Source organism: Triticum aestivum, chromosome 7D, assembly GCF_018294505.1.
Source record: "Triticum aestivum cultivar Chinese Spring chromosome 7D, IWGSC CS RefSeq v2.1, whole genome shotgun sequence".
NCBI classification, from domain to species: domain Eukaryota; kingdom Viridiplantae; phylum Streptophyta; class Magnoliopsida; order Poales; family Poaceae; genus Triticum; species Triticum aestivum.
This window is the reverse complement of record NC_057814.1, coordinates 599720180-599738978: the sequence shown is the minus strand read 5'-3', so window position 1 is coordinate 599738978 and position 18799 is coordinate 599720180. Positions and strand designations below refer to the sequence as shown.

Here is an 18799-nt window from a genome sequence, read left to right as displayed (position 1 = left end):
GAATTCATCGGCCGGTATGAGAAGATCAGAGATCACTGGCCCGCATTTGTGGCCCACAAGACATCGGAAAAGAGTAAGAAGATGTCAGCGACAAACAAGAAGAATGCTGCGAAGAAGAAGCTTCACCATCGCACGGGGTCAGGTGGCTACCTCAAAGCCCGGCCTAAGTGGGCCAAGTCTGAGAGGGATCTGCTTGATAAAGGGATCGAACCAGAGACAATGAACTGGCCAGACCGTTGCCGGACTTGGTTCTTCGGGGCTGGCGGAACGTTGGACCCTGTATCAGGGAGGTGTCGTTGGACGGACGAGCAACTTGCAATACCCGTCAAGAAGCTTAAGCACTATATCGATGTAGCGCAGCAAGGGACGTTCGTTCCAGACAGAGAGAACGACGAGCTCACAATGGCCCTCGGGAATCCTGAGCACCCTGGACGGACACGAGGCACGCCAGGCTCCGTTCCGTGGAAGGCTGGTTTTCTGGACGCGGGTGGTTACAAAACCCAGGAGAGGAGGAAAAAAAGTGGAGCAGATCCAAATTCAGAAGCTGCACGAAAGGGTTCAACCGCTAGAGGAACGAGACGACAATCGAGATGCCGAAACTGCCCCTGAAGCTACACCGCCATCTCAGCGGAGAAGAAGTGTGGCTTCCACCGAGCTGCCTCAGCTGGAGCATGCGGCTCCTGCTAGCTACCCCGTGGATGCTATCACGGAGTCTCAACATTGCCACCTTATGGCGGAATGGCAGAACTTAAAAGTCAAGGCGGCTGTTGGCTCTGTTTTACCTACTAAACCCGGCGCAACCTACCACTGCCGGCGGATTCCAGAAGGATATACTAGGGTGATGGTGGATGAAATAACGGAGGGATTTGAGGACCTCCAGCTTGACCACCCTACCGGTGAAGGGGAGACTCGGCTGGGTTTAGCTCTGAAGACTCCATGCCTATGGCGGAAGGAGCTCATCAAGCTTCCGAACTAGACGGCTCTGGCGAGTAAGGGCACTCCGCCTCCTCCTCCGCCTCCTCCTCCGGCGAGTGATCAGGGCACTCAGCCTCCTTCTCCGGCGCGTGGCGGCACTCCGCCTCCTTCTCCGCCAGCGCCGGCGTGCCAGAGCAGCCAGCCTCCTCCTTCTCCGCCTCGTCAGCAAGGGCGGAAGAGACCCGCCGCCGCTGAGGCTGCTCCGGCGCATCGTAGTCCTTCTCCTCCGCCTCGTAAGCAAGGAAAGAAGACAGCCGTAGCCGCTCCGTCTGCTCTGCCGGCGTCTAGCAGTACAGCTGCCAGAGGCGGGAGGCAATACAGATTCGGTCCTTCTCTGAAGACTCCAGAGAAGTTACCATATGAGAGGACCGAGGAGGAGAACGCGAAGATCGTGCGAGCCGAAGTGAAGAACTTCTTTGAAGGGGTGAAAGCAAAGAAACATCCACCTCCGGAGGAGAAGGTAGATCCGGTGAAAGCAAAGCGCACTCTGGCTGCCCTGACAAAACCACCAAAGTCTTCGCCGATAGGCAACTATGAGCGCGTTCTTGCAAAGACATATGCCGAAGCGGAGCGGTCGGGAAGTACTGTCAGTGATAAAAGGATGAAAGAACGACGAGCTGGGAAAAAAATTGCCCAGCTTGGCGAACAAGCGAACCAATCGTGCCCCCCGCTCAAGGTGTCAAAAGACATCGTCGCTAATGATCCGAGGATGGTGCCCGGTTATAGCAATCTTGGAGATTACCTGCCCGACGATCAGATCTCTAAGCACGATGATGCGAAGACTACATGATTGGTACATGAAAACCTGCAGAGAGTCTGATGGGATGAGTACTTTGACGCTGAGAGTTAAACCGGAGCATGACCTCTTTGGAATTGAACTGCTGAATGTTCCATTTGAGGATTTCTTCCAGTTTTACAATCAAAAGGCCCTCGATAAAACAACGATCACTTGCTACTGTCTGTAAGTAGTACTACTTCTGTCATTAAGTCTCTCTATATATGTCAGCTCTTTCATTGCATGTATTTATACTTATCCTCACTATATTATGCAGATTGAAGATCGCCGAATTGAAGAAAAGCCAAATCGGTGATATTGGGTTCATTAACACAAATCTCATAGATGCATATACGGTTGAAAAACATCCCAAAGAAGCCGAGGCCAACTTGCTACAATCGTTGGTATTAAATCAAAACAAAGATATAATACTCTTTCCTTACAACTTCAAGTGAGTGTTACTGTCTTGTGCATATTCGGTTTCCCTTATTAGTCCAGGTTATGGTAATGTAAGTGATGACTTATGCATGCATGCGCAGCTTCCACTATATTCTCCTAGAGATTAAGCTTGAGCCGGGAGTAGTAACCGTCTTAGAGTCGAGACGAAAAGATCCCCAGGACTATGCGAACATGACTCAAATGCTCCAGAAGTAAGTTAAATCGATCATTATCCACCATATCAGCAACTTTGTTCATTTCCTGATATCAAGTAATTGTTTTCTTTGTCTGGCAGGGTTTGGAGAAAATTCACCTCAAAAGCCCCGGGACTGCCGAAGAAGCTGCAATTTAATCACCCGAAAGTAAGTACTATAGTAGCATGTTCCGCGCATCTCCTAGTGATTCAAGCGGTAGTTTCATCAATACCATTTAGCAGTTTGATTGACCTCTATTTCTTGTAAAGTGGTTGTGGCAGGAACCCGGGAATAATTACTGTGGATACTAAATTTGCGAGTCCATCCGCTACCATACCTGTGAGCGGGGCTACACTGAAGAACAATATGAAGTGCGTAAGCAATAATATTCATAATTTTATTTTATTACCATCATTTGTGTTGAGTTTCATTTATTCATATATATATGTATTGACCCTCTTCTTCAAATTAGATTTTTCGGAAGCGGGATGAACTCCTAGCAGAAGATCGTATGCGAGGAATTCAAGAGGAATTGGCGGCATTCTTCCTTGACCACGTCATCGCTGAAAACGGAGAATACTATGTGGACCCTGTGTTCCTACAATATAATTAGGAGATTGTATTGTAAGAGATAATTATTGTATATATGTAGCCGGTAGTGTCGGATAGATATACGAGTACTTGTTGTTCGACCAATATCTCGGAGAAGGAGAGGTGGTCGATATCACTTCTCTCTGTATGCATATGTTCATGACGATCTTCTATTTCCTTCATTTGATTACTAGCTAGCGTGTCTACTCCTCTCCATACGTATATAGTACGTAGCGTTGACCAAGCACGGAGATAAGAGAGGACACTTCTCTCTATTAATTAGCTAGCTAACACAATATATGAAACACCTAAATTAACCCCCCAAAACCACCCCCTTTCAAAAAAAACAAAAACCTCAGCTCCTGCCAGGTGCTGACGCGTGGATGCCTATTGGTCCCGGTTGGTGGCACCAACCGGGACCAAAGGCCCTCCTGCCTGGGCTCCCCGCACCGGCCACGTGGACGGCCTTTAAAGGGCTAGGGCATTAGTAACGACCCTTTAGTCCCGGTTCCAGAACCGGGACTAAAGGCCCTTATGAACCGGGGTAAAAGCCCCTTTTCCTACTAGTGTATTTGTGATTATTATGTGGGTGTTGATATTAGTTTAGGGCGTACAAATAAATTAATTATCGTCTACTGCCATTGAAATATAACCCGTTTGGCATATCAGTGCAGTATGTGGCATGATTTTTTTCTTGGGTAGGCAATTCCTTGCTCGCCCTGCCTAGACCTCCATTTATGCCCTAGGCGAGGCGTTTGGCTATTGCCTAGCGCCTAGGCGTGCCTAAGCGCCTCCTAGGCACTGCCTTTTCCAACAGAGGCTTCAACCATGGCTAGTGTGGCTTCTTTTATTGTTTTTTTATAAAAATAGTGGAAGACCCATACAATTTATTTACCGATGTTGTTATACATGCATTTTGCTTGTTGCAGCAAAAAAATATTGTTTCCACAACTACCGTGTGTGCTTAATTGTTTGTCACTGATCTTCTATTGCAGACATTTTGTTCCGCCTGATGTAGTCATGCTTCTACATTTCCAGCACAATGGCAATGGCTAATGTGATGCAACCTCTAGGCTCCGTTGTTTGTTCGTGGTTGCCTTCTTGACGACGAATAACTGGCGGTGCACATCGAGCTCACGCATGATCGGCTAGTTTAACAGGCAGTGATGCTGGCTATGCAGAAGTGAAATTATTGTTGTTTAGGAATAGAAGTGTATAATGTTCTTATCAATTTAATTTGTGCATATGTATATTCTTGTTTTGCTTCCATACATTTTATTTTGCAAAAAGTAAATGTTCCCATCAGACGCAAATATTGTTTCTGCTGCACCAAAATATATTTCCAAATCATCCAAATGCTACCATATAGCATAGAAATAATGCTTCTATTGACGCAAAAAAAAAATCTATCAATACGGTCGACAAATATGGAATAAATATGTTCTCATCAAACCATAAAACGATGCTTCTTCCGAGAAAGAATAATGCTTCCATGCCACCTAATCATGTTGGTATGTACAAAAAGTATCTCGAATACTAATTTTTTTCTTATATTTGTTTGTTGGAAGCAAATCACAAATTACCAGATTTTTCTTTTATAATAAAGGATATTTGGCGTGATTTATGGGAAGCAATTTCTGGCTAATGGCCAAGTACTATGAATCTACCATTTGTTGATGCGTGTGTTCAATCAGGAAGTAGTGATTTAGAAAGCAATGAAAGCAGTGATTTAGGAAGCAAGGATAGTTGGCATATGTAGCAGCGTGTTTAGTGTAAGGACTAACCGGAGCAATTAATTAAGGATCCAAACCAACAAACCATGTGTGGGCCATATTAAAATATTGGACGGCTACAAGGCTTCTGATCCTACGGTGCTCCACTAGTCTGATGGGAGCAAGGGATCAGTAGTCTGATCCCTAGTGCTGCCCATCTTTAATTAGCTTATTATAATTTTCATATCATCTATACTTCTATACTACTATTAAAAGACCAAACGTTACTTCCCCTACATCCACACAAGAAAGTGCACACACAATTACCCCAGACGTCCGATCATACCCACTAACTACCATCCAACTGTCCACGTTTCATCAACCATAATACAAACAGATCGACGGTTGTAAGGAAATGTTCTGCCGGCAGACTCCCACGTCCAGGCTCCTACACATCCCAACGATGACAACTCCATCCAGCGAATAATGCCGTATCTCCGCGATCAACGCCACCACGCCACGAACCTCGCGTCGGCACGCCGTCCCGCCGTCCTCGCTCCGCCCCGCCCGGCCGCCCTCGGCACGCGACCCTCGCCCCTGGTCTCCGCGACGTCCTCGACCCGCCTTGCAGCCCTAACTCTCCTCAATACGCCGTCCTCACGACGCCGCCCTCGCCCCCAGTGTCAGCGACGTCCTCGACCCGGTGCACTGCCTTACCTCCGGTGTCATCACCCCTGTAGCCAGCAACATCTCCAGTACATATGACTACTGCCGAACCTGCCAGTGCACAGGTTAGATCAACTGAATTTGCACGTCTTTTGGTCAGACATAAGACAAAAGGAATTGCTCTTTTAATCTGACAACGTGTAATTTTATACTTACAGTACATCATAATTTGCATAGCACACTGAGTTCAGGCAGGGTTCGTGAAGTGTTTCAGAACAGGAGCCATTGAGAAGACAGTATGTCCGGATCTCAGCGTAGTGGGGTACGTACTCCCTTTCAGGACCTAACGAACAACGACAGTTCAGGTAAATACATATATCACCTACTCCTAGCTACTAAGATCATGTAAGTACCGACTATGTCATTGCCTCGCAGGTCAAAAAACAGATCCAAAAGAACTAAAGAGACAGAGGGAAAGGGAGAGGTATGCACTAAACAGGGATGCAATATTGAAAAAAAGAAAGGAGGCAAGGGATCGTAAGAAAGCTATGTCCGCTATTTTAAATGGAACCAACACTCCATCTAAGCCACCCGTGGCCATGTCGCCTGGTTACTCAATTTTCTCTGTTCTTTATCATACATTTCATTAATCACATCTAAAGACATGTTAATTAAAAGTCCCTTTCGACAGGTTTTGACACTGTGGGGATGCCCAATGCGCAGTCTGCTATCACCCAGCAACGACACACACCAGTTGTGGAAGGTCATGTGTTCTCCTACATCCAGACATACTACCGGCTTTTGTGTGTCAGCAACTGACTTTGGTAATACAATTTTGATGCAGGCATGCCTGTTGATGTGGTAATGAGTGATCAGACTCCACTTCATGGTCCATGTTCACTAACAACACCAGATACTGTCGTCTCTAACAAGGAAAATGTTAATAATATGAACTCTGCCATTGAGTCCTCCCAACTGACTGTGTTACGACCGCCACTTCAAGCCTACAGATGCAGCAGTTCGTATGGTAATCATTTCTGGCTCATATTAACAATCGTACATAATGCACACATACATCGTACATAGTATAAACCTCTGTTGCTCAAGTTGTCTTGAACCTAATTCACACTTACTATACAGAAGAAAAACAAGCACTGAAGAGGCAGAGGGAAAATGCCCGGTATGAGCAACATAAAGAAGAGATATTGCAAAGCCTACGTGACAAACGTCGTGCAGCCAAATCTACAGTAGTGCTTACACCCGGAGAACAAAACCAATCTGATACAGGTGATGCCAGCTACATGAAACACTGTATATCTTATCTTGGATTTCCTAAGTGAGATTCACTCGATGTTTTTGTAGCTGATGAAGATTGTGATTGGCTACACACAAATGATATGTACCTGAGACAAACCATTGATAGGAGGATGAGGCGAGACAACATAGTCACTGCGTCGTCATGTGGACACAATCAAGTCAACAATTATAATGGTGCTTTCATTGACTACTTCTTGGTTCATACCTTTCATTCATCGCTGATACTTGCCCATTTTGCAACATATGTTGTCAGGCAACGACCACGATGATGATGCATATGGAATACTGGAGCCCGATGGCAACACAACAAATATGGATGGTACACATTAATGCATTTATGGTTCTATGTTTATTTTAGGATATCTTATAATTATTACAAACTAATATTTGTCTACTAAATAGACTGCTTGGGAGTTGAAAACCTTATTGAAACTGAATATGTTGAGCCTGATGAAGAAGCTAGGATGTTCGCCCACCAAGGTACCTTATTGCTATCATGAGTTTCCATATATAGTATAATACTGTCTTTTCTGCAGAACAAAATATTAATTAATCTTCATATTCCAATCCAGATGTTGACTTTGAATCCTACCGAGTTGAACGACGTCACACTGATGGAACACCAACAAATGATCCTCATGATAGGGCTTACATTAACCTTCCCAAAAATCACCACGTCCTTAGAAAAGTTAGGGACTGTCTCCACTGTGGAGCATTGCGGTTTCAATACGAGGGACCTGCATTTTGTTGCAGAAAGGGGAAAGTAGATTTATTTACTCCCGAGGTCCCAGACGAGTTGAAACGGTTGTTCACAAGTCAACGTGATGACGATGCTAAACATTTTCGAGACAATATACGGTATTTCAACTCTCACTTCTCATTCACAAGTCTTGGAGTCACCCTTGATCGTCGAGTAAGCACTGCAGCAGGAACCGGCGTATATACCTTTCGTGCTTGTGGGGGGTTGTACCACGCTCTTGATGAGCTGGTGCCGGCTGATAATGGCCCTAGGCATTTGCAACTCTATATTTATGATACAGATCATAACTTGGTGCACAGGACTAATAGGTCTCCAGATCTAGATATAGATCTCATACGGAAAATTCTGGGAATACTAGAGCAGAACCCTTATGCACGGGCTTTCAAGAGCCTTGGGTCTGTTCCGAATCTAGATGAGTACAAGATCTCACTAAACACAGATATCAAGTTGGATCAACGTAGGTACAATGCCCCAACGACTTCTCAGGTGGCAGCGATATGGGTTGAAGGGAGCGACCCACAAAACTGTTTTGACAGGAGTGTTGTCGTGCATGCCAAAAAAGGAGACCGACCACTCTATATTAGAGCGTACTATGGGTGCTATGACCCATTGTCATATCCACTGTTTTTCCCACGTGGGGAGACTGGTTGGAATCGTTGGATGCCGTATGTTCAGGCCCCCGATGACACCACCCAATTTCCAGCGCATAATTCTGGACCGCAAGAAAACCGCACCTCTGATTTACATACAGGTATGATGTTCATTATTAATTTGTTATCTACTTACTATCTTTAAGAAGAATAATAAAAACATTTGACTTCCACAACCTATCAAACAGATGAAAACTTGATTAATGAAAGGGAACGAGTTGGCACCTTTGTGCTAGATGAAGACCGGGTCACTGGTTTACATACAGGTATGGTGTTCATTATTAAATTGTTTTTATATACTTGCTATCTTTGTGAATAAAAAATGAATATGAAACTTATGAATTGGTTCGCCTATCAAACAGATGATAATTTAATTAATGAAAGGGAACAAGTTGGCAATTTTATGCCAGATGAAGGCCAAGCGACTGATCTACATGCAGGTACCAGTCATCATTGCTTATATTCTTAAGCAAATCTTATGTTGTCAGTCATTATGAGTCCAGCCAGTCTACTGGTATTTATGTTCAATATTGTAGATGATAATGAGGATATCCAAGATGAGGATTTTGGTGACAATGAGGTCAATGCAACACAATCCAGGAAATTTGTTAGTGCAAGGGAGTACTACTGCTTCAAGCTACAGGTCAGGAAGAAGCTTTTTAACATCAGCTTGTTTGGTGGGCGCCTTTTCCAACAGTGGGCGGTTGATATGTATATCAAGATTGAGACTATGAGGTTGGACTGGTACTCAAAGCCAGAAAATCAAAAGGTTATACGAGCTGATCACTACCAGGTATGGTGCTTTTGTTTATTCCAATACATCGTAATACAAGAACATTTTGAAAATCATGCCTTTTCCATAACCTTGTATACTCTTACAGGGTCTTGCTGACACCATCGTTGCCGGCGAGTCACGCAGTGATCGAATTGGCAAGAGAATCGTGCTTCCACGTACGTTTCCTGGTGGTGATCGCGACATGCAGCGGAGGTTGCTGGATGCGATGGCAATAGTCCAACAGTGGGGTAAACCGGATTATTTTATCACGATGACTTGCAATCCCTATTGGGAGGAGATAACCCATAATCTGATGCCTGGACAACTGCCACAAGACCGTCCAAACCTTGTGGCAAGAGTATACAAGGCTAAACAACGAGATATGATGGACTTGCTAACTAAGGGTAAGCATTTCGGAGAAGTCGCAGCTTATGTACATGTCACCGAGTTTCAGAAACGAGGCCTTCCTCATGAGCATATACTTTTAATCATGAAAACAAATAGCAAGTTAGCATCCCCAGATGACTATGATCGGGTGATATCCGCAAAGATACCTGACAAAGAGAAACACCCCGTTCTGCATGACCTGGTCGTCAAACACATGCTGCACGGACCCTGTGGTGAGTTGAAAAAGAGTTGTCCTTGCATGATTGAGGGACAGTGTAGGTTTCATTATCCGCGAGATTTTTGTGATGCCACACAACAAGGGAAAGACTCTTATCCCATCTATCGGAGGAGGGACGATGGGCGTGGAGTTAGGATCAGAGGAGCTAATTTGGACAATAGATGGGTGGTCCCTTACAACCCTTCTTTGCTTATGCGATACAACTGCCACATTAATGTGGAAGCATGCTTGAGCATCAAGGCAGTCAAGTATTTGTTCAAGTACATCTATAAAGGCCATGATCGGACGTCCTTTGCATTCGAGCAGGACATAATCAATGATGGTGGAATCATCAATGAAATCCGACAATATAGGGATGCACGCTACGTATCTCCTCCAGAGGCTATTTACAGGATTTTTGGTTTCAAAATGTTTGGTGTCAGTCCATCAGTGCTGCAGCTCCAGCTTCATTTGTCGAACATGCATACAATTGCATTTAAAGCTGGTGAAAATCTAGAAGATGTTGTCGCTCGACCATCTTCATCCAGGTCCATGCTTACCGAATACTTTGAGATGAACCGGAGGAATCCGCAAGCACAGAAATTGTTGTACAGAGAGTTTCCAGAGCATTATAGATGGATAGCTGGAAAAAAGAAGTGGCAGAAGAGAAGAAATAACAGATCACAGATTGGAAGACTTGTGTATGCACACCCTGCTGAAGGAGAGAGGTACTACTTGCGTGTGCTGCTAAGTCATGTTCGAGGTGCCACTTCTTTTGATGATTTAAAAACAGTAAATGGCAACCTATGCACTTCCTTCAGAGAGGCATGTGAGCACTTAGGCCTCATTGAGCACGACAAGACTCTTCATGATTGCATGACAGAGGCATGCACATTTCAGATGCCTTCTGCCCTAAGACGGTTGTTTGCAACTATATTGGTATTTTGCGAGGCAACAGAAATCCGACAATTGTGGGATAAACATCTACCATCAATGTGTGAGGACTACAGTCGTAATGAATCCAATGAGTCGGTACTTGAGCAGATGGTCCTTTGAGATATTAGGGATATGTTGCAATCCATGGGAAAGGATATTAAGAGCTATGGACTTCCGGATCTGGTTGAGACCGATGGTTCTTATGACAGTGAATACAGAGAGGTAACAGAGGAGAGGCAAATCACCGCGGACACAGAACATCTAGATCTATTTAGCAGTTTGAACCATGAGCAGCTAGCTGGTTTCAATGACATAATGGATCATGTGATGAACAAAAAAGCCAGATATTCTTTGTTGATGGTCCAGGAGGAACTGGGAAGACGTACTTGTACAAGGCATTGCTAGCAAAGGTGCGTTCCATGGGCGAAATCGCGATCGCAACTGCTACATCTGGTATTGCAGCGTCGATAATGCCTGGAGGACGCACAACACACTCCCGGTTCAAAATTCCAATCAAGCTCACTGACAACAGTATGTGCGGTTTCACAAAACAGAGTGGTACAGCGGAGTTGCTTAGACAGGCGTCCCTGATAATTTGGGACGAAGTCGCTATGACAAAACGACAAGCAGTTGAGACGCTTGATAGATCACTACAGGATATAATGGAATGTTCTTTGCCGTTTGGAGGAAAGGTTGTTGTCTTTGGTGGTGATTTCAGGCAGGTCCTACCCGTTGTGACACGTGGGACAAGAGCACAGATAACAGATGCTACATTTCTGAGATCCTATCTTTGGGAGAAGACCCGCAAGATACGTCTCACGCGCAATATGCGGGCACAGGCTGATCCTTGGTTCTCAGAATACCTACTAAGGATAGGCAATGGACTGAAGAGACAATTGGCGACGATTATGTCCGTTTCCCCGAGGACTTTGTCATTGGCTATACCGAGGATGAAAAAGCTATTAACATGCTCATCGAAGATGTCTTCCCATCTTTGCAGGCCAATGCTAGATCGAGAGAGTACATGAGTGCACGTGCTATTCTTTCAACCAAGAACGATCATGTCGATGACCTGAATGACAAAATGATCTCCAGGTTTCCAGGCGAAGAAAAGTTATACCATAGTTTTGACTCAATTGAGGATGACTTGCAGAATAATTACACAATTGATTTTTTGAACTCAATCACACCAAATGGCTTGCCCCCGCATGTTTTGAAATTAAAGGTCAACTGTCCAGTCATTCTGCTCCGGAACCTCGACCCTCATAATGGTCTATGCAATGGAACACGGCTTATGATCAGAGCCTTTCAGGATAATGCAATCGATGCGGAGATTGTTGGTGGTCAGCATGCTGGAAAGAGGGTGTTTATACCTAGGATACCTATGTCACCCTCAGAGGACATCTCACTTCCTTTCAAACTTAAGAGAAAACAGTTCCCCATCCGCCTGAGTTTTGCCATGACAATTAACAAGGCACAGGGTCAGACCATCCCAAATGTCGGCATTTACCTTCTCGAGCCAGTATTCTCACATGGGCAGCTATATGTTGCATTGTCAAGAGGAGTGTCGAGAGAGACGACACGGATTTTGGCCAAGCCAAACAAGGATGTTGATAAATCCGGGAAAAGCACCAAGAACATTGTCTACAGAGATGTTTTGGAGAGATGAGGCAGGTGCATTATTCCATTATTTCTTTTCACATACTATGTTCGCTTTCAAAACCAGCTTATGAAACTAGCTCCTTACAAGCTTTTCATTTTTGTAGCCGTATCTCATGTCATACACTAATCACTTCACATTTTTTGTTGATCAGGTTTGAGAAATATTCTTGTTCAGGAGAATTGAGGCTTTGCTGTGGTTACTGGTCTCCACATGTGCAACTTCTAAACCTATTTGGAAGAGAAGAGCATGGTCGACTGATGCTACGACATGGGGTCAGATCATACATAATAAGGAACGCTTTGTGCTGTATCCTGTACTATCTAAATTTTCCCTTCGAAATTATGTTCTGTTAAACATGTTCTTGAATGCCCAAGTGAGATGCTCTATGATATATTTGTAACGAAAACTGCAAAAGATTGAGATTCCTGGAATATATTCTTGAATGCCTAAGTGAGATGTTCTATGATATATTTGTAACGAAAACTGCAAAAGACTGAGATTCCTGGAATATATTGAAGTTAAAAGGCGTTTTTTACTACTATGTTGCAAATAGGACGTTCCCGGATCTATAGCACACGAGCTCACATGCTTTCTTTTTTTTAGAAAAAAATCAAAAGAATAATGCATACAGTATTCATAAAAGAATATAAGTCATGTAACAGACTAAACTGGTGGATAACCACAGTGGGCGAGAATACCTCTTCCAACATGCATCAAACCAGTTGAAGATATGCCTCCTATTCCGATTCCAATTTCTACTTCACCTCTTAACTGATCTCCCCCTTGGCTGGCTTGATGGATCATGTGATGAACCAAAAAAATCAAAAGAACAAGTCGTGATCTCCCGCAGTCGCTTGCTCATGTACAAGAAGGCAACCACCATACATCAGCTAAATTTCAAATGAAACAGAAAAAATTAGTTTCTCAAATATTAAAAGGGTGTGCCTTTTCTGAATTATTAAGCCCACGGTTACAGAAGGAAGGTGGGCCAATCACAATATTTATGCATATAAAATGTACCACGAAAATAACTCCAATAATTTTGTGTGAGTATAAAAAAAGCACAAGATAAGATTCTGGGGCCTCAGAAAAATCCGGGGATGATAGCAATCAGGAGTCCCCAATTATCGCGATAGTAGTTTCCTTTCTCTCACGATTCTGCCTTATATTGTCTGATACCATTACTTTCACCTCTCCTCCATCCTCCCTCGCGATCTCTCATCCGCATCCCAACATACATCCACAACAAGTCTCTCCACTGAGCCGCTCACATCTGCCCTTGGTGAAGCACCGTCATCGTCCATGTCTACACCTCCGTCACCGGTGCCCCATGCGAGTCAATCTCCAACCAGATCCGGTACTACTGTCCATGCTATCGAGATGGTAAAGACATATTATATCTCTGTTCTTTCTATGCAAGGTTTCCTATCTAAAAGTGTCATACTTGGGTTGTTAGGATGGCATCAACAAGGTAGCAAAGGATGAGGATATAGATAATATGCAGGTTGAAGAGGTCATAAAGAAGGACGAGGATACAAACTATGAGTCGGCACAGTTGATACAAGAAGACTCTACTATGGAGGATACAGAGAATATGCATATTGATGAGGTGATAACCGTACAGGAGGATACATATCCCGAGTCCACAGAGGCAAGTTTTCTTTCCACATGTCATTACTATTCTAATTCTAACACCACAGAGCACTTTGTAAATTTTTTAGTACAATATCATATCAAAAAGATATTCTATCTGTTATAATATTATACTACCATGTGTTTTAGCTACCGAGAGATGACGAATCAAGTGAAGTACTCAACAATAATGAAGTGGAGGAAAATAATTGCACGGAGAGCTCAGAATATACACCTATTCTTGAAGAAAACATAGCAAACAGAGAGGCCAAAGATTCTGAACATACAAATGTGACTTTCCTTTTCCAATTATTTCTTCCAAAACTATTATAATTATATTATATCCTACATACGGGTAATTCTTCTAATATTGTTTTCAGAAATTAACCCACAATGAAACAAGTCAACAAATGGGGGCAATTGAGGACGAGAAATTGGTACAAACACCCGGCACGGAAGGGCTTCAAACTATAGAGGACGAGCTAACAATGCCCGTGCATATAAAGAAACATATACGACGACATAACAAGCCTAAGAGGCACAAGACTATGTTGTTTCTCCACAAGGCACAGAACAAAACCTTCAATGTCCTTGTACTGCTATATTATTGTTTTTGCGTTCATTATCATTAAATGTTATTATGGCCATCGTGACAGATTATGCCTGCACTGGCGATGATTGGTCCGTTATAGAAAAAATCAGATCCGAACCAAGTAAAGAAAGAAATTTAGTGAGCATCGGCGACGCATTTCTGAAAAAAAGACATTTACTATCTCTTCTATCTCCCAAAGAATGGGTTGGCGACGAAGTAAGTATATTAGGACATGAAGATGCTATTTAATTAGAAGTATGTGTCATCTAATATACTATGTATACTTCTAATTGTAGGTCATAAATACGTACATAAATTGCATGATTTTTACGGAGCATCTACGAGTAAGGTCAGGTGGAAGTGTGTTCTTAGAGAATGCATGCATCTCTAAGATGATGAAGATCGGTAGCTATCTGCCCTCACATGACATGGATGCTGCACCAGCATGGGTATTAAACAGAGCCAAAGCGTATTTGGAAAACGATATGGTTAGTCTTACTTTTCTACATATTTCTATGAACTACAGCAAGAACGACCGATTCGTCCACATACTTCTACAACTAAAATAATCATTTTCTTCAGATATACTTACCAATAAACATGGACGACATTCACTGGTATTTATGTGTTATAAATGCCAGAAAAAAATGTGTTCAAGTGCTCGACTCGCTAGGCCCATACATGAGCCGCAAGGACCTCACTGATACGGTTAGTACTTAGTCCTACTCCCCCATCTTTTCTAAGAACCTTCTTTTTCTTATTTCTCACTTGTGATGCTTATACTTTTTCCATTTGTTGGTACAACAACTAGAAGGACTAGAGGATATATTCAAATATGCATCCAAGCACATGGAATTAAAATCCGATAAGTGGATTGATCTAGATGTTACAACATGGAAAAGAGAAGAATATATTAAGAGCAGTCTTTAGACGGATGGGTACGCCTCCTACTATAACTCATCGCATTTATGCTTAACAGGGCACATTTGGTATGTTATTATGTTTATTTTATCACTCATAGCATTCCTGAATCACATTTGTTCAAGAGATTTGGTATGCCAATGCAATTATTTACCTTATTGTATGCCAATGCAATTGACACAACACCTCTCATGAGATCTGGCCTAAATAATGGAGCTCAAGGCGATACACTTCATTGGGCTGCATATAAAAAATGCGTTACGATTTTCAACCTTTTTTTATTCACTCATAGGGCTAAATAGAGTAAGCAGTCACGCATTAACTTGTACTATCAACTATGCTAGCAATATTACATGAGAAGTATCAGCTATGCTAGCAATATTACAGGAGAAGAAGCAGAGCGTGTTCTGTTATACTATTAGGCAATTGAGCATAGATCAAGTGTTTCTTTCCGCACCTGCATAAATTATTTGGGTATAACTCCAGGCCTTATTTTTTACTTCTCCATTTGTACCATCCTGCAATTGGTACAAGCAATGTAAAAAATAACATTCTACATACAGGAGATCAAGAACAAGAACTGAAATTCCTATTACCATTACCTGTGATATAAATAGTGCGAACTTTGAATCAACCACTTTGTGGTACCTGGAAGAGTTATTGTCCATCATTTGGTCAGGAAGTGTGTTCTACTAAGTGTACAAACTGAAGCTGCATGAAAAGCAGAGGAATGGATACAAGGCCTACTTGAGGATAGATAGATGAACTGACCTCTGAAACAGTCTGGTCTATTGCAAGCCAACAACAGCGGCGACAGAGAGATTAGTCTGATCCTGTAGAGCACGTACGCGAGCTGCGAACTCCTTCCCAGAGCGACTTGATGACGCACGGGATCTCGATCCAATTCGATATGCCTGCTCCCGAATTGTGTCGACCAGCTCACATCTCGATATCCTCTGGGGCAGTAGGATGAAGGTGGCAGAGTCGATCCAGGGAAGATCCGCGGGGTTGGCGGCGAGGCAAGGCCGCGGTGGTCAGAGGAGGGGGCGGGGCGAGGCCGTGCTGGGGATAAGGGCCGACGGGGCGAGGCCCTGGAGGGGATAGGAGGAGACGGGGCGAGGCCCTGGAGGGGATAGGAGGAGACGGGGCGAGGCCCTGGTGGTGGTGGGTGGGTGGGGGGGGGGCGGCCGGCGTCGTGCCGGGAGAGGATGTGGCGTGCTGCAGAGTAGGCGCCGTGCTACAGAGGAGGCGGCTGGTGGAGGAAGAAGTGAGAGTGGATAAAGCAAAGTGATAGTGTACTGGAGAGATCGAGATAGTGATAGTGCGACGGACGGCTTCCTGTTGCTCTTTTTTTATTTTACTTTTCACCGGCTGCTCCTTATTAGTGTTTCTTTCGTTGCTTTTTTTTCTCTTTTGCAATCTGACCTCTGGTCTATTTTCTATCACATAATTACGCCACCCAATAATAGTACATCGACCAAATGGATCATCGGCCGTGTCTCTTTTGTTTAATTTTTGTATCTATGATCGACAACCCATTCGGTGAAGTAATAATTATATGGGTTCCTCTCAAAAATAATTATGCATTCACAAATTCATTTTTTTATTGATAACCATTTTGTTCATTTGATTTATATATAAAAACATATATGGGTTAGAAATTTAGTTATTTTATTGATAGCCCTTTTGGTCATTTGATTTATATTAGCGGCAAACGTTGTTTAGTTCTTTTTCTACAAGCGTATCCGGTATGATAGTGTGGTTCAGTCATCATCATTTTATGATACTATTTTTTTATTAATATTTTTGTTATTAAGCATAACAAAAATTCTTTATCATCAAGGTGGTCTTGTGGTCTCTGGATGTTAAATTACATGGAGTACTTCACGGGAGATAGTTTGTCCGACACTCCTGAACAGGTATATTTTGCATCGTATCATGATACTAATTATTTTGTGTTGTATCATTATTTGAAAACTAAGTCTTATTACTACTTCACTTTAGGTTCACATGACAGATTTTAGAACAAAATTAGCTGTCATTTTAGTCGACTCGGAATTCAATGATGACGATATAAGAAATCGAGACTTGGATGATGATGAAATCAACACGGATCCCACTGATTGTATGATTGTCGAAAGACCTCCTAATAAACCTAAAGCATCCAACTCATCGTCACAAGTTGAGCTCATCTCGCAATCATTTATCCTTTCGCCGTCTGTCACTCCAACAAACGACGACTTAATAGATGAACTTTGCTTGTTCATCAGCATGGTTGATGATGTCCCGATGCTAGAGTAAGACACATTTTTGCAATTCATTTTTGTTCCTATTACTCTTGTATAATGACAGAATTCCCATTTCACAGGAGCGAATGGGTGAAAAGCTCTCAACCTTATCCTATTAGTTTGAACTTGAGACAATTAAAGAACATATTAAAGAATGATGAGTACATGGATGCTGGTTGTTTTAACATGGCTGTGAGGATACTAGCGTGCCACGACGTCCAGCTTGCTAGAGATGTCCCAACACACTATATGGATCTACGATTCTGTGTAAGTTATTATAATCACATTTTACATTTTGCCTTATTCTACTCATGTTTTCTTACATTATTGTAGTCCATGTCCGACGATGCACGAGTCCCAAGTCATCGTGATGGTATGGACATTGATATGTTGGCACAACTATTTGATAGCTGGCCTAATAGCAATGAGTATCATATCTCAGAATGTGATACGGTAAGATTTCAATCCAAAGTCATTGTTTATTTGGTCTTAATAAATGATAATGATTGATGCGTCATTGCAGATTTTATTGCCTTGTGATATTCTTGGACTATTTTTATTGTTCATCTTGGACCAACAAAAAAAAGTTGTTTCTATTTTGGACCCGCTTTCAATACCTACTTTCGGAAAGCATATACTTAAAACTATGGTCAACGATCTAAACCTTGCACTTCAAACTGGAAACCCTGCCTTCAAGGACGACATTATAAAATGGGGATGCAAAGTTCCTGTTGTTCCCACAAATTCATACGGGTAAGAATCTTGTCAATACATCACAATCTTAATTGATTCATTCAACTCACATGTAACATTTCATACATGCAGTCCCCTGTCTGGTTATTTGATTTTCAATTTAATGCACTCATGGCATGATGGAACGCTACATTTTCCAGTACCCAAGGTAAGTATTTCACACCATGCTCATTTCTACACATGTTACTCATGTTTTTTTTTTCTAATAACAATGTTATATAATGCATATGTAGGATAATTTTGAACTAAGGAAGCGATTTTTGGTTCATATTTTGAAGTATGAAGAGAATGAAGTTCTAAACAATATCCCAGTCTTAGAACGAAGCATTATAGATCTAATCAAAAGATGGACCTTCCAGAGATGATCATCATCAAATGATGATTACTAGATAATTTTGCTTAGTTGTTATTTTTACAATACATTTATGTGATTGTTAATTTTATGTGAAGACATGTGTATTGGTCGTGTGTTACATGCACAGAGTTTTTTCATTTTTGTATTTTGAATTTTGGAATCACAACATTTCAACAATGGAAGTCTTTCACCGGTCAAACAA

At 42.6% G+C, this 18799-nt stretch overlaps 1 long non-coding RNA gene across 5 annotated transcripts; it reads right to left on the bottom strand.

Annotated features, from left to right (window-relative positions):
- Window positions 1–4396: 4396 nt before the first annotated feature.
- On the bottom strand, window positions 4397–16396 carry LOC123168647 (uncharacterized). 5 transcript variants are annotated; one of them, XR_006484457.1, is made up of 7 exons: window positions 15973–16396; window positions 15804–15849; window positions 15659–15719; window positions 15356–15441; window positions 12755–12946; window positions 5568–5694; window positions 4397–5462 (listed from the first exon to the last, which is right to left on the bottom strand). It is a non-coding gene; the product is annotated as an uncharacterized lncRNA (long non-coding RNA). The 5 variants fall into 5 exon arrangements; XR_006484458.1 differs by having other exon boundaries at window positions 4397–5453; XR_006484460.1 differs by lacking the exon at window positions 5568–5694.
- Window positions 16397–18799: the final 2403 nt, after the last annotated feature.